Source organism: Nesoenas mayeri (genome assembly GCF_963082525.1).
Source record: "Nesoenas mayeri genome assembly, chromosome: 1".
NCBI classification, from domain to species: Eukaryota; Metazoa; Chordata; class Aves; order Columbiformes; family Columbidae; genus Nesoenas; species Nesoenas mayeri.
The window spans coordinates 29824117-29848165 of NC_137541.1; the positions used below are offsets into that span (position 1 = coordinate 29824117).

The window sequence follows — 24049 nt, forward strand, 5'->3', positions numbered from 1 at the left end:
AAAACAAACTCTGTTTTAATAGCGATTACAGTGACATGGCACCTTATGCTGCAATAATAGCTCATAGGAAATATGTGGAAGAAATATTTTTGCCTGGATGAGTACTAGTTATCTATATGGAAGAGTATGAAAGAATCAAATATTGTCTCAATTAAAGACATTAAAAGGAAAACAAAGTTTGACAAAATGCATAAACAGAGTCGCAATCTAGAAGTGTGCTTAAGGTTGAAAAAAATTAGGAAATGTATAGGTAGTCTGTGGTATTGTACAGAAACTCTGTACATCTTCAAATTCTTTGCACATTTGGTAAGATTGCATTTTTAGATGAAAGATATGTCTTGCTCTACAATCCAAAGAAGTAATTTAATTTTGCTGGGGATTTGGGATATTTTTCTAAAGCATAGTCAGAAGTGACAGTCAGACAAAGGAAATAGAATTTGAGAGCATTATGAAATGATACACTACTGGTTTCATGTCTTCTTGTGTTTTGTGTTTTGTTTTGTTTTGTTTTTCCCCAATTGAAAGGTGATTCTGTTAATCCTATGAGCAATTTTTCATTCTCAGCAGGTATGTCATTACGTATCTGTCTTCATTTTAACCTGAATTACTGAATAAAACTGCAAATCTCTCAGTAGATTATCTCTATGCTATTTTTTGGAAATTGATAGGCCCTTTCCCAGTCTTTTATAACATCATTGTACTTAAATGGAAATGGTGACTGATTGGTAAGGAGACCAGAAAGGAGATGACACCATTCTAAATAAGGCAGAATTCAACCTTCCATAATGCAATTATTTTTATATCCTATACCAGTAACATTTCGACATCGATTAGCTAATACTTGAGCGAAAGACAATTTTTTTTTTTTATGGTGTAGATATAGACCTGTAAAAATGTGTCTTTTTTTACTTGTTGCTGTATAATGATTTTGAAATCAAATACATTCACTTGGTACATTAAAAAAGTAGTTTACTTCTTAGTGCAGTGACTTAAACTATTCTGTGAGGACATACGGGTTGGTTTGCTTCTATGTCCTTGTCCGTACTAAGAGTTCAGTAGGCCATTTTTTTTACTTTTTTATTACATTACAATTGTATTGTATTTTCTGTGAGTAATTGGAGTTGCTAGAACTAGAACTTTACATTGTTCCTTCTAATAGGCAATATTGTGCCCGTGTCAAAATTGAATTTTATCTGTCATCATGCTTCTTGTTCACCCACCTTTATTAGGTTCTTCTGATTTTTTCGATGATTTTTTTTTCCTATTCATTATCAGTTTCATATTATCCATCGTTCTGAAGCAGCTCTCTAGAAATAGCATCAACATAACGCCACTCCTGATGCCACTGGTATTTTAAGCACCATGTGAGACAGATATGATCTGGGCAGGTTTAGACAACAGAAGGACTGAATGCTGGCAGTCACTTAATGAGTGTGGGATAACAGCTATTTCCAGATCATAGGGTTGGGTGTGTGCCCAGCCACATCCCAACAGCATGTTTGGATGAGGCCTGTGTGTACATCATCCTCAGCCCTCCTACTCTGTCTTCTGTTGACAAAAAGTGTGGCAAATCATAGAATGTCCTGAGTTGCAAGGGACCCACAAGGGTCATCGAGTCCAGCTCCTGTCCCTGCATATGACAACCCCACAGTTCACACCATGTGTCTGAGGGCCTTGTCCAGTCTCTTCTTGAACACTGTCAAGCTTGGGGCCATGATATCTCCCTGGGGAGCCTGTTCCAGTGCTCCACCACCCTCTGGGTGAAGAGCCTTTTACTAATGTCCGGCCTAAACTTCCTCTGGCACGTCTTCCTGATATTCCCTTGGATTCTGTCACTGGTTGCTAAAGAGAATTATTTGGCATATGGTCTTCTCCAAGTTCAGTCCCCTGATCTGCTCTGCAAAACTGTAAAACCCGGGGCCCCACTGTAAAACCTGGGGCTTCCAAGTGCCCGTAATGCCCATGTTCATGAAGTGGTTTTAGTGTTTTGTAAGGACCAGTGGTTGTGCTGTGGCTACTGGAAAAGCAACAGCAAAGTAGTTAACAAGGACCAACAATATCTTGGGGAAAAACGTCTCATTGTGAGTGAAGTCTTGATATGCGTATCTTCCCAGCATACTTTAAAAGGAGTTTCAGTTCATAATCAGATATTTAGATAAAGTTGCCCCTGTGAAATACATGCAGATGGATTGTGCATCTCTGGAGAAAAAAATTCTTTCTTCCTGTACAGTGTAATTGCTTACATGAAACAGGCAGGTAGAATTTGTACTGCGGAACTAGAAGACATAAAATAAACCACAAGGCATTAGGAAATGACAAGTTTTAAGACATTGTGTATTCCACTGTCCCAAGTTACTTTGAGGTCCTTCATGTAATTACAGTCCTGGGAGACCTGTCCCAATTGTGATGTCTCTCCTGTCTGCCTGTCTTGTCAGAGCTCAGGTTAAAATCTCCTTTCTGTTCTGTCAAACGAGTACATCCTCTCAGTCTCAGCTCCATGACCTCTGTTTCAGGGTATTTTGCTTTCTTCTTTTGGCTGGATAGTATGTTTTCAGTACTTATTTAGGACAGGCAGTGTAGTACTTTAAGTTTGTGTAAATTACTTGAATGAAGGTAAGGTTTGACTCTTTATTTGCCTGAATATTGTATGCCTAAATTAAGCTTTTAGTTCCTTAGAAACTCAATATTTTTTTTTCAGTAAACACTAAACCCCCAATTTTCAAGCACCGCTTTCTACTAGAGTTTACTAAGTATGAATTAGTTAATAAACTTAATATATTCACAGCAATCTAGCTACCTTAGATGCTGTTGTTTCATTTAGGCTTATGAATTGATAGATATTTTAAAAAGCTGGCCATTTCAGTTCATATCATAGGTCTGTATATGTCTTTCAGGGGCAAAAGAAAAAAAAAGACAATACAATGAACTGTTCTACTTAGAAAACACATGTCTTAACAGGGCATCTCAATATGTGCTTTAAGTATATTTATCTGTGTGATTTTTACTTGTTCAAATGTCATTTAGGCCTGTTCTTGTAGAACACACATAAGACAGAAGATATGTAAACCATGGTGATCAGAGATATTGGTTAACAGCCTGTAGTTTATCTGACGTTACATGAATTTTTCTGTCAAGTCTGAAAATATCCTCAGCTACTTATTTGCAGTTTCTAGATGTTGTTCCTAACAAAAAACTCAGCCTATAAACAGGAAGTATCAGAAAGGTAGGAAATCTGACTATACCTGCCATAGGAAAATACTCTCCCATATTTTCCAGCCCTTTATCAACACAATTTTGAAACTTCAATAAACTATGAAACTGATAATCGGGAATGATTGGATTATATTAATGTATTAGTTTTAAAACCTTTACTTCACACAAAGGATCAGAATACAGCTCATCAAAATCCAGACAGCTGTATAGGTTCTCCATTTCCTTCTCTGAAGTGTGAAATTCAGAATGTACTTTGGCTTCAGTACAGCTGATAAAATTGCATATGACAGTGACTGCAGAACATTTCATACAGTGGATGATTAATTGCTTTTCTTTTCTTAATATCAACATGAAATTCTTTCTGCGAAGTGTTATTTTGCAGAAAGCATGCCATATGATGTTGATGAAGACTCAAATTAGCTAAGACATTGAATTTTGGCTGCTTTTTGACTGCTCTTTTAAAAAAAAAGAGTTCAGAGAGTTAAAAGACTTCAACTCTTTTAAACAGAATTTTAGTCTGAAGTGTTGGAGGTACCTCTTAAACAGGGAGAACAAGTTCAGTATTTTAATTCCTAAGTTGTGAATCATTTATAATTACATCTTTTTATAAGTGCTTTCAGAGAAAGGTAAATTCTAAGATGAAAGGTAAGAAGTGGGAAAATAAGACAAGTAACGAACGGTAAAGGCAGATGAAAGACAGCTCCAAAATAGGCATTGGAAAAGCTTCACGGAGTGTCCTGGTTTGTTATAGATTTTGGATTTGACCTTTGGAAAGACATTAATGAGTCTATATGTCCACTTTTCAAATGCCTTCAGCATAAGTATATTTAAAATTTTGAAATGCTTTAAAGTATGGTAAGATGTCCATTTAAATACCTTCTAGAGTTAGAAATAGCAATTACTAAAGAAGCCTTAATACATTATTGACAAGTGGAAGATAAAAGAGTGGACTTTTACTTTTGGTAATTAAAAATACCATTAGTATATCTTTTATTTGTCATTGTCATAATTCATCCTCTATGTGGCATGTACCATGTTTTCTTTTGAAGTAAGCACTATGAAATTGCTGCAAAGCAATAATTCTAGACTGCTAGGTAATATATTATGTGCTGTGAGTATTAACTGTGGCAAAGTGATGAGAACAGTAAACAATTTTTAGGTACCCCCTGAAGGAACTATTCATCTTTTCCGTGACATAAAGTAGAATTTCAGCCCATAGGTTAAAAATAAGAAGTGCCTGACTGTGAGTTATGAGCTATCAGTTTTCAACTCCACCACCTCTTCAAACCTAATACCATTTTTCTCTGATTTCAGTATTTTACTTTCCTGAGGGTTTTTTTTTTTTTTTGCTTCTTGCTGCTATAGGCAAGCTCTATGTGATGCGCTAGCACACTAGTACTTTGTCAGTGATTTTTAAGGGAGTGGTATAGTTAGTGCATATGCATCATCTCAGGAGACTGTGCAACTTCTGCTTAATGATGAAATATCTTTACTGGTACAAAATTCTGAGTTACTCCTAATCCCAAGTGTTCTACAACTTTGGTGGTGCTTCAGTGCTTATTTGTTTATGGCAGCATCTGTCTCCTTGACAAGCTGAATGCTAAAATCGTTTACAGTTTGTGTGACACGATGGTGAATATTAGGCTTTTCCTGAGGGTATTTTCTGATTCCTGATCTTTGAAATGCTCAGAGAATGTTTAACTTATGATAAACACGTATCGATGGTTTTAAGGCTCTCTTCAGCCTGTGTAGATTTGAATAGTTCTCTTTCACATCTTGTGATTGTCTTAATTGCTGAGCAATGAGCTACTCTGGGCAAAGCTGCCCGCTGTCCTTCCCTCCTGCTGAAGCTGGGCCTCTGCACAGCCAAAACAGTAAAAGATAGCAGGTATGGGAAGTGGGTTAAAACTGAGCTTTAAAACACAGGAGTTCAGGTGTGGAGTCTTAGATGTGTGGAATGGCTGTCCTATTTCATGCAGGAGGCAGAACTCCCGCCATACCTGCTTTTCCTTTTCCTGCTTGCAATTTAGACTTTCTGTGCTCAGCACGTTGACCCTTGGTTATCACAGTCTAGGAACTCTTCTATACCTCTAGGAGGAACTTTAGGTGAGTGAGTTAGGACTGTGAATTCTGCTGGGAGAACCTGATGTATTTGGGTCATATTTATGAATGCCTGTATATGTAGAGAAAAAAAAAAAATCCAGTGGTTTTGGAATGGAGTTGCTAAGTGACATTGTTTGTCCCACTTTTTCTATTACTTTGTTATTATAAAGATTTTCTGAAGAAGAACTGAGATATCCAGAATTTGGTCTTTATTAGAAAGGATCATTGCTATATACTCAATTGAGCAGTATGTCTAACTATGGAAATATTTGCATAGGATAATATTTCATAGCATCTAAATGGTCAAGGATAAGACTCTCTGACTCTGTTTAGGAGTAAATTCTCTTGGGGAAAAGAGCCATTGACTTTAGCAAATGTTTTACCAGGAGGCTGTGCTGAGGTAGCATATAATACCTTTAATGGCAGGAATTTGAAAACACAGCACATATAGTGAGTGAACCCAGCTTTCTCAAAGGAGACCGTGTCTTGTTTCAGGAAAAGAGGAAGTTGGTATTCCTCTTCTTCTAATTCCACAGTGGGCGATACTTTTTGCCCTTCTTTCCTTTCACTTCAGTGCAAAACAGTGTGATGTTTATGACACAAAGGGCTATGAGTTTATCAGAAGCACATACTGTGTACATGAACAAATGCTGGGCATAAAACCTGGGACACATGCTGTGTAAACATGCAGCACACCTGTTCAACTTGTTGCAGTTGTTTGGACAAGGAACTTTAGCAGTGCAAATGACAACGTTGTGGCTGTTAAAGTATTCATAGCCACTTCAGTAAGGAGAGCCAGGTATCAACGTGTTTGAAGGCTTGTTGCAAAACTTCATTATGACTTCTCTTGCAAGTAACCATAAGGTGAAAGGGTTGTTATCTGGCTATTTTCTGTCATGCAAGATGTTTGTATGATGACTTTTGCTAAGGGAGTTCTATGTGTGATAATAAAACTATCAAATGTGAGTTAAAGGACATAGAAGACAATGTACAACAGTGCACTGAATTTTAATTTTTTATGAGCAGTTTGTTAGGGGAAAAAGGAACATCCAAGCACAAGGATATCAAAAGTTTTCCCCAAAACCAGCTTTACACATTGTTGCCCAAAGCTACATTTGCTGTGCAAAACAGAAGCCATTTGTATGAGCAAATTCCTATGAGTTCTTTGAACTTTATGTTTTTTCAACTCTTAGAATGTCTTTCCTCTTTCATTGGTGTCCTTGCAGTCTCATATTTCTGAAAGTGAAAATTTGAGTGTAGGCCTCAAAATTAAAATCAGCTAAAATCAGAGAAGCCTTCATTTATAAATGTTTATTTACCTATACTGTCCTTTCAGATTGGGGTGTTGGCATTTGCTTCAAGTAGTTGGTGACCCACCTGGCAGCTAAAGAAAAATAGTAAAGAAAAAATGTGTTAAGTCAGGCATCACAATGATGGTTTGAAATTGAATTGCAGACATATACTACAATGTTAGTTTTCATTCCGTGAGATTGCTGGCTTCTAGAGTTATGGAGAAATGCCTGATTAAAGGGAAGGCTGCAAGTTAATTCCCAACATGCTCCTTGGCAGCTTTTTCATTTCACTTTTAGGTAGAAGCAGGTGGTGTCATTTAGAATCAAATGCTTCGTGTCTAAGTTGGCAGGGAAGCAGCATTTAGTGATGAAATGTCCCTGAAACGAATCTCATTAATTGTTCACTAATTTGTGTTAATTATATTTACGTTTGCCTACTGTAATGCAAGTACAATGGAACATCATATATTTAAATTTTATTTAACACTGAATTTAACTAAAAGCAACAAAGAGCCAGAATCATTTCAAAATAAAGATCTTACAGAAATACTGTGTCCTTTTTTACTGAAATAAGAAAATATATTCTGTTTCTTTAAGCTGAGATTTAAAGGAAAGATTTTCACACCTTGCTAATTTCTAGTATTATTTTACAACCAATTTGCTTTTGTTGTACTCTTAACCTATGTGAAACATGAAAATGTATATACCATACTCATGTACTATGTAGCTGTTTTCCATAATATTGCATAAATGGTAATTATGCTACATTTTTATGCCAGAAGTTGAATTGGGTATTGCACTGTGGATATCTAATGGTTACTGGATGCTGTTGGCAAAAAAATACCCTTTTTAAAAAAAACCACAACCATCTTTCAAACAATGAATCACACTTATGCTCTAAATACACTCAACAGAGGCTTACCTGTGCCTTACTGGTGGAGCTTTACATTGCAGTTCTATTTGAGGAGCCCCAGAATGGACACAGTGTGCTCTGTTTTCCACCTCATTAGGGTCATCGGCTGAAGGGAAGAAGACCCGTACCAATGGTATACCTCTGTCATCTATGGTTCTAATAAACTTCAGGAATGCGTGGATTCCATTGCCTTCAAAAAAAGGGCCTAGGATTCTAAAAAATTCTGATATGGACTACAAGAGCATTAAGAAAAGGAAGAAAATTTAGTACTGGGCTGCAATCCTACTTGTTTTTGTGCTCTCTATAGATTTGCTTGGAATAAAATTGACCACTGAGAGACCTATTTAAGAAAAGAAATAGTATAATCAACAGGTAGAAGGTACTTTGGCTCAAAAGACATAGTGAGAGTCAAGTCACATGCTCTCCTCTGTTTATCCTACTGTAGATGTTCAGGTAGTTCTGCAACATTTCCATTTGGAATAGTTTACATCATGCCTACCACTTCAACCAGTTCCCTTTGACATTTGTTGTAACTAGATTGTTTTTACTCTGTTGCTATCTCAGTAAGCTTCACCTCACAAAGCTTCATTATGTTACTCTGAAAAAAAATGCTGTGTTCTGTAAAAGCAATTAGTTTAAAAAGCACCTTAGTACTCTTATTTCCTAAACAAATATATTGCATAGTGAGACTTAAATTAGTTTGATCAACTCAGAAACTCCGGACTGGGCAAATGCTTCTTGGAAGAGTTTCTCTCTTACATTTTCTTTTGTAGAGTGATTAAGTATTAAAACGCTCAGGAAATATCTATCAGTCACTTTTTCATGTTCAGCTACCTCTTAGTTGAAAAACATTCTAAGTAAATGAGACAGCTCTTTCACTGCTATTTTCTTGCCACCATTTCAAATTTCATGTTACAAAGACTTTTACAAGAGAATATAACTGACCTTAATATGATAGCAATTTAATACCACTGCATGATTTTAATACTGACAAACACGATGATTAAAATAATTAATCTTATCATAATGACTTTCCTGTTATTATTATTATGATCCACTTTTTCATTATCAGACAATATTAAGATTTAATTTAACTTAAAAGATACATACCAGGCAATTATTGTTGAACTAAAGCCAACCTAGTTTCATTATAACTCATCAGCTTTACAGTTAATACACCAAATAAGCTAACAATGTTTGAGAAAAAAATATTACATGCTTTATTTATTTGTTATTTGTTTTTCACAAGAGTTATCTTGATACATGTAGTAATGATGCAATAAATTTTGACAAGTGAAGCTCATATATGCATACAGGACATTAGGTCTTATATTTTTACATAAATGTTATTCTGCACTCCAGGAAGCAACGGAGTTTTGGTATTTCTGGTTTTGAAAACCCAGCTGAAGAATATAAAGGAATCATAGCTGAATGTTTAGTGTTTACTTGAATGCAGTTCCCTTTAGGGTATATAGTTGAGCAGTTCAGAACTGAAGCACCTAAAATCATGTTTATCAATGTAGGCTGACTCCTACTGTCTTTTCATTGATACTCAAGCTATATATTTTGAAAATGATTTGACACATTTCTTTTCAGGTAAGAAACCTGTGAAATAATTTGATTCAAAGTAATCTGTGATCTCTTTTTGAAACCTTTTCAAATCCAAACTCTTTCACTGCCATAAAGAATTTTCCATTATCATGCCCCATTTTTTTCCTTTATACATGCCGTCATTTTTGCCCTACATCCAAAAAAGACAATGACGCCAAAGCATCCAGAATTTTACTGACAGCTACCTCCTTCTTTCTCTTAACTCTCAGTGACAAAAAGTTAGCCTTAGGTAGAAGGGGTGGCAGAGACATTCTTCCTGTGGGCAGGTAGTAAACTGACAGAAAGATGGAATAGTGACTCACATAGTCTGGCCTGAATAGAAGCACGAAGTTAGCACAACTAAGAACTGGAACAGTCTGTGAGTGGAAGGGGAGGAATTGCTAGATGAGAATAAATAGCATGATAAAAAGTTTAAAAGAGGAATAGTTGAAAAGCTAAATAACAATATTCAGTAGCTATGAGAAGTAGCTAAGAAAAAATGGTCATTGAATGTGTATAAAATAAAAGGTACTTGGTGCACTATTTTGTCCCCTAATTTAAAGTACTGACTTTATGAAAAATTGCAGTAGAGTTGTGCAATTTACTTTTGCTCTAATCAAATTGTGGGATTCAGAGATATTACTCTGTTCTAGAGGATACAAGAATGTGTGCCTAAAACACCTGCATATGCTTGCTCACCAGTCTGAATTCAGTATGCTTCCCACACAACAGTCTTTGATTTTCCAGATCCCCTTTATTCTGTTTTCTGAGAAGATTGTCTTCCTAAGCTCTGTACTAGCTGTAGTCATGCTTCATATATCCATTTGCTTGCTGGGTCTTACTCCTTACTTCGTTACTGTTTCCTATTTAATAATTCATACACTGTTAACTCTTATCTCAGCATCCTGCTAGTTGTATGGTATTGAGACTGAACTTCTCTCTTGTAAATTAATTTTTCCAGCTTCACTAAGAATTTTGTTGATATCTTTGATCTTCTTCTGTTTTGTTTATTTGAGACACAAAGAAGCAGAAGTCAGATCAAAGGAAAAAGGTGCCAACAGGAGAAAAAGAGGCAAAGGAGGAAAAAGATGGAAGAACTGAAAGCAGCATTTGAATTAACTGTAAAAGAATTATTCTTATGTAAATAAGTGTATATTGACCAGTTTTTACTGCCCCACAGAGATGTGTGTCTAGTGGCAGCATTCAGCTTTGCCTCCACAGATCATTGTTGTCAGATTGCAATTACACAGCTACGAACTTCCTGTTATTACTTGTCATTGGGGTGAAAATGAGCCTCTGAGGATACTGATTAAACACACCTCTCTGCCCATATACAAGGTTCAATGAACTTTGGAGCGATGTAAGGAGCATTGTTGCTCCCCCTGCTCCCATGATTCGGTTGTGTGACACTTACCACAGTCTCGCTTTTCAAGTAAAAGCCACTGTTTTAACTCCTCTGCTTTTTACTTGATTTTAAGCATAAGTCCTTAAGAAAAAAAATAGTCTCATATACAGGCAAATCAATTTTGAAACCTGATTTCCAATATAGCAAATCAATCTGCTCTGCCAACTACAAATTTCACTTTTCCTTTAAAAAGGCCAGAGTTTTCATTAAATAAATATGTATAAGTAGGATGTTTGTAAGAAGTTCCCTTTGAAAAAGCAGTATTACGTATGAACTACCTTTAATGCATGTACCCTCACTGGATTTGTTTTGTACATCTTTTCATTATTTTCAAGCATATCTCAAAAGTAAAAAGCAATATGAATAGTCTGATGTAGTGAGTAAGCTTTTATATTTTTTGAAAGACCTAGCAAGGAACATATTTTATATTTACGATTTAATAACATATATGGGAGTATGCAAAGAATTCTCACCCACATTGATACTCCAAATTAAATTGGAAATACTATGCTCTTAGAAAAATGGATGCATGATGTTTATTTTTTTTTTTACCTCAGCTGTCAGGTTAGCAAATATAATCCTTGATTGGCTTAGGAATAAAAAATGAAATAAGTTTCTGTGGAAAAATGATACATTTACATCAAATTGTCTGCAGTTGTCCATAAAGAGATGCGAACCTGCAAGCAGTAACTAAAAAATTGTGTTTGGAATCCGTATGTTTAAGAACATTATTGCCCAAATATCATTCTATGTAAACTGATAACATTTTGAGAACATCATCGTGTGTGGCTACTGTGAACATGCTGGCCTGAATGTACTTAACTTTTCTTTAGATCTGAATAATTAAAATAATAAATTAGCTTATGGGAAAAAAAAAAAAAAAGAAAAAGGGAAGAAAAAAAAGAAAAAAAAAAAAAAGAAGTAAAAGTAAGCTGCTAGGTTTCCTACTTTAAGTTTTGTGAAAATTAGACATGTATGTTTCAGTCTCTGACTCAAGGCTATCTGTACAATCAGTGAGATAGAAGAGGCATCTCACATGAAAAATCACATTGGGAGTGAAACAATATATCGCAGGATAAAATAACTTGATGGGGCTGAGTAACTAGAAAGGAAGTAACAAATATGTGTCTCAGTCCTTTAAGTCCAACATTTAAACACTACAAGTTAGGTTGGATGAATAGAATCATTAAGCATAACTCTAAGCTTCCTACTCTGTTTTATAAAGCCCTCAGATTCACTAACAGTTTTACCAAATTCTCAAGGGTAAGCTGTCAAATCTTGCATAGAAATGTTGTCATTTTTATTCCTAATACTTCCGAATTGCCACCATTTTATCCTTGGTTTTGCTGAAAAATGCTATATTCATCTATTTTTATTTATTTTAGCATCAAATGAAGTAAAAATAAACTTGATTAAAAAAGCAAATACAAACCCAAAGTAATGGAATAGCTGTTCAAAGCTTGATAAATAAAGACTTAAACTAGGCTGCCTAGAATAATGCCAATCAGCAGAGGATTATAGAAAATATAATGGATTTTATGGAATCCAGTATTTTTAATGAACTTGCATGTGGGACTGTATGAATAACTGATTTTTAGTTCAGCTGATGAACCAAAAAATTATGTAGGAAAAGGGAATCTAATTTAATTGGTTTTTATTTGTTTTTATTATACTAAGAATATTGAAATGTGCTTTAGGGCAATATGAAACATTTAATTTGATAGGAAACTGAACTTTTGATTTGGGACACACAAAGCCCCCAAACACATATTTTAATGAAGTGTTGCAGTGCTGTGGGATAGCTCCCCATGTTCAGAATACCCTCTATCATCCCGTGCTCTCAAACATATTTTTCCAGGCTGAGGTCAGTGGTGTTTTCCGAATCACTGTTTTGTTGCCCTCTAGCAGTGTGGGTCCTGGTTCTTATCCATTCCGATTGATCAATGAAGAAATCTCAGCCTAGTGTGCTCACAGTAATTCTTCGGGGGAAAAACAAAACAAAACAAACCAACAAAACAAACCAAAAAACCACAACCAAACATACAAACGATTGAAACATCACAAACTATTGAAAAATTTTAGTTATATAGATGTTAAAATTGGAGCTGACTATACTCTAAAGCAATACATACATACAGTCAGAAACTTTCATACCATTTCCTGATGCACCTTGGCAAAGTCTCCCAGGGCTGGGGAAAGATCGGTGGTAGGTTAGATCTTACTTTACAAAGAAGTCAGGAGATGAGCAAGTATACATCCATACCTGAAATAAAACTGAGATGCATCTTTGGGTCCAGCAACAGACATAGCCTAAAACATCTTACTTAAATATTGATTGGTTGTTTCAAGACAGCATTGATTCCGCTTGATAGAAATCAAGCTCATTCTACATAGGTAGATGTATATAGAGATGTATAGCTATTTATCTGAAATTGAGAGAATTTGGTTTTACTGAATATTTTATTAGTTTTGTGTTAATTGATGTGAAAGGTTGATCAAGTTGGATACAGCTGTATTTTTCAAAAGATTATACAATTTGGAAAACTTTGGTTACCTGCCTAGCATAAATCAATAGGTATTGACAATTTTTAGATAAGACAGGGTAGTAAGTTTTCTCTCCCTCTTTAATGCAGTCCTTCATGTGAATTTTTTACTCTCTCTGTTGTGTAAGCAACAGAGTATCATGATAGCACAAGATTGTTTTTGAAAAAATTATTAACTTAATTCACCTGTTAAATATTTTTTCACTGTTGTTTTCAGTTACAAAAAACCTCTATTTATCCTCATTGACATTAACATTCACAGGAGTTTTTCAATATTCAGTGGCAGCACTACTTGAGGGATATATTGCAGTTGAAGGACTGTGTTGAATGAATTTATATAAATGCAGATGCCCTCCCATGAACTGTTTGGGAAATCAGAGAAGGTAACACCGGTTCTCAACAATGGGTGTATATGTACATGTGTATAACAAGGTCTTTATGTTTGTGTGATATAGGAGCACACATGCCTTTGAAAGTCAGGGCAATATGCACCTGTTAATATATTATTATTAGAACTATGAAAAATAAACATAAATATGTTTATGTATATATAAAAGGAGGTTTAGGAGGAAAATGTTTTGATCTACCATCTTGGTGTCATGGTTGAAGAACAAGTCAAAATGTGAAAGCTAAATGGATTTGGATGCCACAGGACTTTAGTCAGAGATAAATGCAATTTTACAAATTGCACAACCTCCCTGTGGCATGAGGGAGGTGGTGCAGTGAGGCAGAGACCTTGGCCAGGTTTGTGTAGTGGTTTTGTACACGACTCCCTGTTCCACAGGAGAGATGCTGCAGGCCTGCAGAGCAGGCAGGTGAATGAGTGGTGCCAGTCAGGCTGTGCACAGTCCTGGGGCCTGGCCGTGGGGTCCCCTGGTCTCTTCCTTTTTCCTTGGTGGCCTCAAATGCTGGTTCAATGTCATAAGGTTTCCCTGCCTGCAGTCCTTTCAGAAACTCTTGTCTAACCTCAACATTCCCCAATTAAGTGTTCTTAGTTATAAGACTGAGAATAACTTGGTGATTTACCTGTTCAAATTGCGCTGTTGTTTTCTGATTTGCTGTCACTGCCAGTGGTGTTCTGTCTCAACATTTCTTTAGTGCTTTTGTACTTGGTGCTTGGGGGATCATTGACATTGTTTGGCTATCTACTTACTTGAGCACACAAAAACTGTTCAAGTTTCAGGCTGTTGTTTGGGACAGGTGAATGATCATATTTTGTCTGCTTCTACTTAAACAAAATGTTTCCTAAATCTTTCTGTTTTCATTGAAACTAAAAGCTGGCTAAAGTTCAGGGGGTTATGCTAACAGCTTTGCTAACCATGCTAACTCATGTTCACCGCTGCACTCAGATGCGCTGGAAAAGTATGTGCCCAATGCTTCTGCTAGGAAGTGGGTCATATAATAAAGGGTTTGATACCCACAGAGGTATTCATTACAGACTTTTATTAATCTGTACCTGGTATCAGATGTCCACAGTCAGTATAGCTACCTATCAGTACACAGTAAGCATCCTCCTTCTTTGAAGTATCTAAGAGGCTCTCACAGACAGTTGAACCTAAACAGACCTCAAGACTGACTTAGCATGGGCATTTCTATGTTCCTGCGTTTACAGAGGCAAATTGCATTTTGTTTCTTCTCTTTGCTAATTAGAAGTGGACAGAAGTTTTATCTGCACTTACACATACCATCTTTGAAAATGAATTCAGCTAATAAGGATTCCCACTTCCCTGACAGTGAAAAGCTCTTTTCTGTTTATTATTGGTCCCTTTTTCTTCTTCATCTCTTTTTGCCAATCTGGATGCATCACTTATTTCTTGTATAGCTGCAGGTGGTCATAGTAAAATGAGACTTTTTAGTGATGTGATCCTCTGCTCTTAGGATTCTGCATAGCTTTTGCTTCAAAAGCAGCAAAGCATGAAGTTTTACTTAAAAACTATATCACCCAGCTTTGAAAACTTTAATTCTATCAAGCTTTTTATTTAAAAACAAAGAGAAAATGTAAGGAAGCAATGCCAGGCTGTTTTTACAGTGCAATGTTCAGTCCAGATGGATGTTTGAATTTGAAGATAGACAGATAGTGAGTTTCATGAAGTCTGGGCAGCTTTGATAATAATGTGGAAGTGGGAAGTAGTTGTTATAAAGAGAATGAGAAATAAAGAGGAAAACTAAAATAAAGCTTCCATACAAGAAAGCCTAAATTTAAACTTCTGTCACATTGGTGCTCAAAAGTCTAGTAGAGAAACAACAGTTTTGTTGATCAATGATGTGGTGACCTTTCCATATTTGTACTGCTCTTCCAAATTTGAGCCGTAACTCACCTTTGGTGTTAATTGATAAAGTGTTAAATAAGTGGGATAGTTTTCTGTTGTGGATGATAAAATACAAAAGTAAAGGCCTTTGAAATATTTAAAACAATCAGCAGTCTCCAGGAGAAATATGCTTTTATGTACTCAGCTGTACAAAACCTGAAAGCAAAAGAAATTTTTGTTACAGCTTCAAAATATTAGATAGTACAAGAACCACGCTGAGCTTCCACAGTCTTTCTGCTCTGTCTTCCTGTCAGTTCACCTGTGAAAGTGTAATGCTAGTTGTTGAGGCAAAGGTTGAAAATATTGGATTAAATTGCAGTATGCACTAATTGACAAATCTGAATATTTTTTAAAAAAGTATTTTAATGGATCTTGCAAAAAGAAATATAGGTCACATCTACAGGACATCAATACAGTTTCAAAGGTAGTTTTCCTTTGTAAGAGATGTAGGAGTTAAGACTGCCAACATAAGACAGTGGAACATAATAAGCCTCCCAGTGCATCTGAAAAAATAATGCATATGATCTTGGAAACCGAAGGGTCTTCAGGTAGATTTTGAGAGGCTTATGAACAATGTCGATTACAGTTGAATTAGTAACTATGTCTACTTTAGAAAGTAGCGTGGACCAACAGGAGTTTTATCCAAACAGTGATACCAAAAGTCCTAAGTGGCCTCTTACACTGAAGTGTTTTTTTGGAATTATCTCTAGTTTGATCCCACATACCATTTGCAGCTGGAGAACTTTAAATAAATCTTGTAGTTTAGTTAAATCTGAAAGTAATGGTATTGCCTTTTTTTTTTTTTTTCCCCTTATTTGCACATCTTTAAATGGGTGCAAAAAGACACTGCAAGCAGAATATATACAAATATATATATGTATACATGCACATATATAAATGTCTGTATGGATGCTCACAGTGTATAGAAGAAAGTAAAAGAAAACCCACCTATGGAATAGAATGAACTATTGCAAACAGGAACACCAGAAAACTACCTGGTAAGGAGTGAGTTAAATTTGAAACTTTGTTTTTAAGAAGAATGATGTTCACTTTGAATTTTTCAGAAAAATACTAGGCATGATTTGGGTTTCATTTGCAGTGGGAGACTGAAGTATAACTAAATAGGAAAATATTTGTGTATGATCTCCCTGAACATTATGAATGCGGTCGATTTTTATTTACAATAGATTTTTATTTACAAGTTTTTGACAAAAGGTGAAAGGTGTTAACAAACAGCTTAATGAGATCAAGTTATTAGAAGCTGAATTTGTGCAAATTAAAATAAAAAAAAATAGTAACGATGAAGGGCAGTAACCTGCAGCATAGCTTACCTGATGGTACTGATTTCTTATTACTTGCAGTCTTAAAATCAATATTTTTTCTTAGTAAAGAATTTTTCTGTGCCTCATAGAAAACTATTTTTGATGATTAATGTTTTGATAAGTAGTTACTGTAGAAGGTCATAGCAGGTGATAAAAATGAACTGTAAAATCTGGTAATCTATTAAAGACTATTAAATATGTACACTAATTAAGGTCTTGTAGTTTGTGTAAGTTCATGGAGGCTAGAAGAGGTCACTGGATCATTTAGTCTGATCTCTAGAATAATGAAGTCCGTAGAACTTTGCCCAAGGATTTTTTTTTTTTTTTTTTTTACATAAATTATTTCCTATATCAGAAATGATGTTTAGAGAGAAGAAAAGTTATTTCATTATATGGAAAGTGCGACATACACAAATGCAATCTGTAGTAATGTTTCTACGGTTTGTGGACCTCAAAGCATTCCTCATTATAAGATTACAACTGATAATATAGCTATAATTTTACAATAAATTTAATTAAAAGATTATATACTTTTTGGTAAGTAGAGATTTTAAATCAGTGCAGTGATGCCATCCAACTTTTGGTGCATGGAGTTTAGGATGATATGAAAATGGCTAAAAGGATCATTCACTGAGGGAGCTCAGAATAAGCTCAGATGGAAATCTAGTTATCCATAGTGCGGGAAGCTCTCACTGTCTGTTACTTTCACTATTTGTCTCAATAAACTTAAAAGCTCCACAGACACACTTGCATGGACATAATCAGCGTGTGGAAATTTAGCATGAGGACTTTCATGAGTAATGCAAATAAACTACCATTTGAAATGGTGCATCTTTCAAACTGCTTCTAATGCAAGCAGGCTACAGCAAGAAAAATGTAATGTAGGTAGGCTGTCTGCTCTTTGGTCAATGATCATATACTTCTGGGTCTGTGGGGAAATAGAGCAGTAACAAAACAGCATATATTTCGACACAAACTCATTCAGTCACAGAGTGCCAGGAGAGGAATGCATCTTCTGCAACCTAGTTCCTTTTATTTGTAAATAAATAAAACGCTGAAGTGTAATTTGGATTGGAATTTATGTCATGTAACTTGAAGCTTTGTAAAATCAGCTGGTTGTGTTGGCTCCCTCTATTGCCAGTGCAGAGAAATAGTTGCTCCTGAAGGTAAATCATCCTCCTTACCTTGAATGTGTCCAAGAACAGTACCAATTGACTTCTGACAACAGAGCCTCTCATCTGGCCATATGCATCTAAAAATTGTGTATTAGTCTAAATTTCTCACTCAAACTATTTTATTCAATGTAAATATCTAAATACATTGTAATATATCTAAATACATTTTTCACATAAGTCAACCAAACTGGTGTAATTCTTGGGTTCTTCCAGTGAACTTGTCTAAATAATTATTTTTTCACTTCTGGTAATCTGTGCTCTGCGGGATCCAGGGGACTAGATATCACTGATCAAAACATCCACAGTTTTTTAGTGCATAGTTAGGAAAAGGTGGTAGGAACTTTCCTCACAGGAGATGAGAGGCAATGAATTGAAGAGAAAGCCTTGGCACCTTTCTTTCCTCCTGCTTAAATATGTTCTGAAGAGCTAAGTAGCATACATAAAGGCAATTTTCCTAAAAGTCCACTGAAGTCGTCTTGTGTTTGGTCTCCTCCTTTTAACAGCCCGTAACAGTAACAAAGGGAATATCTGATCCAATCCTTTTCCTTGCTCATGCATTCTCAAAAAGCAAGGTCGATTCAGGTACCTCTGCTGCTTTCTTTCATGCAGCTATACTTCAGATCAAAAATACAATATGCAGCACAGTTTAAAGGCATACATCCTGTGAAATAAGTACTTCCCCTTAAGAGCATAAATGGTCCCACATACAAGTTGACTTCAATGCAAATATTAGATTATTTGCATGATTTTGCTCATAGTGAACCAGAAATAAAGGCAGAATAATGAATATGATAAGACAATATAATATTTTCTGATTTATTTCTGTAGTATAAATTTATGTAAATTTCCGAATTAATACATTGAGGATTGATAGTGCATTCTAGTCCTTAAATGTAGTTGTTGAAATTCCAAGGAAATAAAATGACTTGGGAGTGTAATTTCCTCATGTTCAACCACCTTATTTTCTAAATAGCGATGATAATCCTGTGCTTATGTTTTATAATCTGTTACCATGGAGATATTACCATACACACAGGATGGTTGCTCCATTGCATACAATCAAGTAGGATGAGAGTCTTGATTAAAATCATTGCAAAAACCTTTTATATCCAATAATTGAAAGAGAAAAATTGAAGAGAATCAAATATGATTTAACTAATAAAAGAAGTAATCTTTGATCATGCAATTGTTCACATTTTCTACTTTAGATTCCTTCTCTTGCATTGTTCATTATTGTGGGAAAGAAATACTTTTTACTTGGATTTACAATAAAAAATCTTAATTGAGGAGCTAAACAAATACGGATCCAACACAGATTGATAGCAGTCTGACTACTAGACTATATTTAAGTGTATATTTCTGCTACTATTGTATAACACCATGGCAAGTGGACCTGGAAAGTATGAGACTCAAAGTAATTTTGCTTCGTATTTGATATAGGAGAAGAAAAATTCCTTTTCAGAATTATTTCGCTTACAAAATCTGACATATATTTTGCGTATTTTTAAAAACACTTTTCACAATGCTTCATTCAGTTTAATTGGCAATTAATTTTGACATATTTTAAACTGTTTTTTAAACTATTTTTCGGTTACTACACAGTGGTCTTCAGTGTATATTTGCAAAGGCACTACGTTATAAATCTGGGTCCAAGTCTATAGAAATGATCTTTTTTAATTTTCAATCACTATTCTTGCAGAACATTCCAATGGCTTTCTGCCATGGTTTAATCCCAGCGAGCAGCTAAGCACCACCCAGCCACTTACTCAGTTTCCCCCAGTGGGATGAGGGAGAGAATCAGAAGAGCACTACAGAATACACTGAAATATGCTGTGATTCAGAAAGTATTAAACCATGAAAAACAAACCCTCATGCAAGTGTGACAATTTGTATTCTTCAATGTCTTGTTAATCAGACCAAAAATATTCATTGCTTTGACTGTCTCTCACTATAAAAGACAAGCAAGATAAACAAAGTGTCTTGAAAGGACTGAATTGAACTTGCTACATAAATCAAGATTAGACACTTTTGAATATTTCCAGTAGTTTATTGGAATTCTTTTCACATTTCATGTAATGTTGGTATGTCCTAGACTTCTCAAGACTGTTGGTCAGCTGTCATAAGCCCTCCAGAAGAATGTAAAGTCAGGAAATGTTCCATGCTCATGCTGCAGGAAGCCAGAAAGTGCAGAATTGTCACCGAGAGGACACATGGCTGTCCTTGATAGAAACCAGAAGAAAAACATGATATAAGGTTGCTAGAATGATAATGGATATATGTAGGGGGTCATCATAATTGAACCTGTTATTGATTGAATGCTTTCTACTTGAATCCATCATATATCCTGGGGGAAAAAAAAAAACAAAAAACAAAAAACAAAACCCCTTTTACCAGGAATTCCTCACTTTTTGGTTTATGTGTTTACAGTAATAACGTTTGAATAACTGTTATGAGTCCTATGACTACAGGAAAAGTAATCAAATCTTGACAATAGTGTATACTGGATGCCCTTCATTTATTCTGTAGAGGAAGCCCAGTTTGTGAAGGCATATGTTCTGCAAACTGAGCCCACAACCACTGGGAGGAATATATACAGTCCAAATCTGTCAGCATATCACAACAAAACTGCATATATCTAACTAACACGCTGACAAGAATGCCAATAAACACAAAAGGGGGAGCCAGAGTTCTCACTTACTGCTAAGCTCCATTAATTAGGTTATGGAGAGCTTTTCAGCCTTTTGTTTCGATAGATTAAAAAACTACAACTGCCATGTGTTTGGTTGTATTGTATCTGTAAATCAAATTTCCTTCCTTGATGGTAGTTTGGTTTTCTATCACTACTGAAAAAGAGATGTTTTAAATTTCTGTCATTTCTTAAATTTTCATTCTTTCTCCTGAATACGTAGCTGTCTGCACTAGACATGGAAGTGTACCCATTGGAGTCTGCAAAAGAGAGGGATACTATAAGTAAACTGATTTTTTGGTTGTTTGTTTCTGTAAAGGGTTTTAAAGGAAAAGGTCTGTATAACCTATTTGTACAAAATTATAGGTTTTAATGAGGTACTTAAGCTGGTAAACACAAATAATATTAATAAACTAACTTTGTAGATGTAATTTAATCATAAGCATTCATCATAATATGCAGTAAAGAACAGAGATATTATTACAGTTTGAACTACACCTCTACTTTAAATATTATAGTAAAATAAAGTCTATCACTCAGACACTTCTATTCACTGACTATCTGTGCCTGCAAAAAATTGAGGATTATATCTCAGCATTTTCAGAAGAAAATATTTCCTTTATCTAATTGAACTCTAAAGAAGAATTTCTGAAGACTACTGTAAGAAACTTTATTTTGCAGTCACTGATGACTGTACAGGTAGAAGTGACTGTTGCCATGACAGAAGGCAGATGACCTTGGCATTTGGATCAGTATTTATTGTAAGAGAAAAATTGATTTGGCTGTAAAAAGCTGAGCAATTTTTAAGGTGATACTGTGTACATGATTCAGAATTTTCCCTTTGCCTGCCCTGGTCTACTGATATTTAAGGGATTCTTCTACTCTTCAGAGTGACATGTTCTGAAGAAGGTAATACAGAAGACCAAACTATCTTTAACATAGATTATGGATCAATGCTGTGCACTCTAAAAAAAAGCACTTGGAAGCTAAATATTTAGGTAAATAAACTACTAATTTTAAGCTGTTAGTTTGTCTGTCTTTTTTTTGCACACTACCCCAAATTCTGATTGCCTTAAAATAGATGTTAGAACAGGCCTCAGATGACCCTCTTGCTTATATTCACAGCATGCTTACTTGATATAAAATCCAAGTTGACAGCATTGTGAAAAGAGAAAGATATCTGTAGATTCTGTGTGATTCACATGTTACCTTGCAAATGTGTTCACATTAGATTCTAGAAATAGACATTGCGTATAATGAGATAGACCCTAGTGGGCAGCAAATCAGATGAGCTTCCCAAGTGTTTGAAAAGAAGGATTTACGCTTCAAAATTTGACAAACTTTTTGACAAGCAAAGGAAAATCTCCAGATTGTCTCAACATAGAGCATTTTGTTGCCACTTGGCTGAGTGGGAGGTGGATAAGGTGTTGGAGAGCTGCAAACACGATAGGCTGCAAAAAGCAGAAATCTAGCTAAAAGCCAGGGTGGTATGTCTGGCCTGAAGGGTATTGGAAGAGTTTAGGTAGACCATTTGGCCCAAAAGTTGGTGCAATTATTGTGTGCTATTAAGCAAGCTTTGCATACCAGTTTGGGAGAAAAATTTTATTAAAAAAAAAAAGTGAGGGGATTTTTTTAAGCAGACAATTTGGAAGATGAGCAGGACAGCTGCTTATCTTAAGCACCTGTAAATCGTACAGATTGATCATAAGAGAATTATTGGCAGGTTTGGTAGAGTGGGAGGACAGAAGGTTCAGAACACTCCTAAAGGGAGGGTAGCTTTTGCTTGAGGACCTTCCATTAGATAAAAAAACATTGCTGTATGCTCAGAGATCTTTTACAAAACTACCCTTATCCTTGACAGCACTTTGCATCCACTTTAATTCAAACATGTGTTCATTGTTTTACGGTTGTGGGGTTTTTTCCATCAGTTGCCCCTTTAAGTTTCAATGGCACAGACTACTGCTAAGCTTAGGGCCTAAGAGGAAGGGATGGGATGTAATACCACTGTAACTACACTCAGAACATGTTTCAAAATAAAAGCCAGAAAAATATTTAAAATCTACTCTGCATGTATCTCCATAACACTGCTGGAAATAATTTCCATACCATGGGGACGTCTTCTGAGGGAAGCGGGGTGCAGCCGCCACAGAGGCTCCCTGCAGCTGTGTACTCAGTAAGAGTTTTGCTTCTAGGGAATGTGCAGTTTCTAATTATGAAAGAATCCTTACTTGGCATAGGAATGACAGTCTCATCTGCTTGTTAATAAAAGCTTTTATTGTCCACATTATAATATGATGTGTATTGGAGAAAAGCTGCCTCAAATCATTACGGAAACTTCATTAGTAGCTCACTACGGTCTGGAAGTGAAATATCTCCCTGAAAATGCTACTCTTAGTCTATGTTTAAGATTAGTAGGAAAAAAAAATAGGTAGCATGTTTTCTCCCACTTCTTTCTTTTTGTGCTTATGCTTGCAATTTGTGGGTAATCAGTGAAGCTGTTTAGATTCTCAGGTCCTGGCCTTGTCACTTACGCTGACTACTGCTATGGGAAACCCTACTGAAATTTCTGGGGCACAAATCACACTGTTGATTCCTGGTTTTAGTTTAAAAAAAAAAAAAAAAAATTAAAAATTATTTTTTCCAGGTGATAATTTTATTGGGATAATGAAATTACTGTTAATTTACCAGATTCATAACAAACACAAAATAGTGGTACAGATCCTAAAAATGGATCCCTAAGGTGAAAATTAAATGACCTTCAGGCATCTAAAACTCAGATTTTAGTACAAAAACAGCTGGCTAGTGCCAGTACCTAAGCTTTCCAGGAGTCTCCCCTTCTGGCACTGAAAGTCCCTAGTTTCCTTGCAGTGCCATATGTAAGTGGCCTTACAAGTACTCCACCCTAGGAAGTTCAGTGCCACCACCTTGTCCAAGACTTCTTGGAATCCAGAAAATGAATAATATGACCTGGTATGCATGTTCCACAGGGTCAGACTGCACATAAGAAATAGCTGTAGCATATTTCTTCCCAAAAACTCCTGGTGGGGGTCCATGCGGATGTCCCAATCTGCATGCCTGTACAGTCTCTGGTGACTAAGGGCTCACATGGGTGTGCTGCTTTCTGCAATATTTTGACTTTGTGTAGCCAATCTTCAGTTTAATGTCTCTTCTTCAGAAGTGGGTTTGCTGGACCTTCTTCCTCTGGGCATAGGAATCTTTGTATCTTTCTACACTAATTTTCACTGTCACTAACCCAGCACAACACAGTTGTAGCCCTTTGGAGAAGGAATGCCTCGAGAAGTGCTTGATGCAACTTGAATCTCCTTTTACTGCACAAAGGCATCTTGCTTCTCAGGCTAGTGCTTTTAACACATACAGAGGTTATATAAAATACATATCTATTAGTCAACTGTCTGAGTTGCCTCCATATACGTAGGTCTGTAAGCACTACAAGGGTACAGAGGTTCCAGGGCACAGCATTTTCTGTTGGCTATCTTA

General features: G+C 35.8%; 1 protein-coding gene across 1 annotated transcript in view; it reads left to right on the top strand.

Annotated features, from left to right (window-relative positions):
* Positions 1-24049, top strand: part of IMMP2L (inner mitochondrial membrane peptidase subunit 2) — a gene marked incomplete at its 3' end in the record, with an annotated part of 446458 nt that overhangs the window by 393583 nt on the left and 28826 nt on the right. The gene's annotated exons all lie outside the window — the stretch shown is intronic.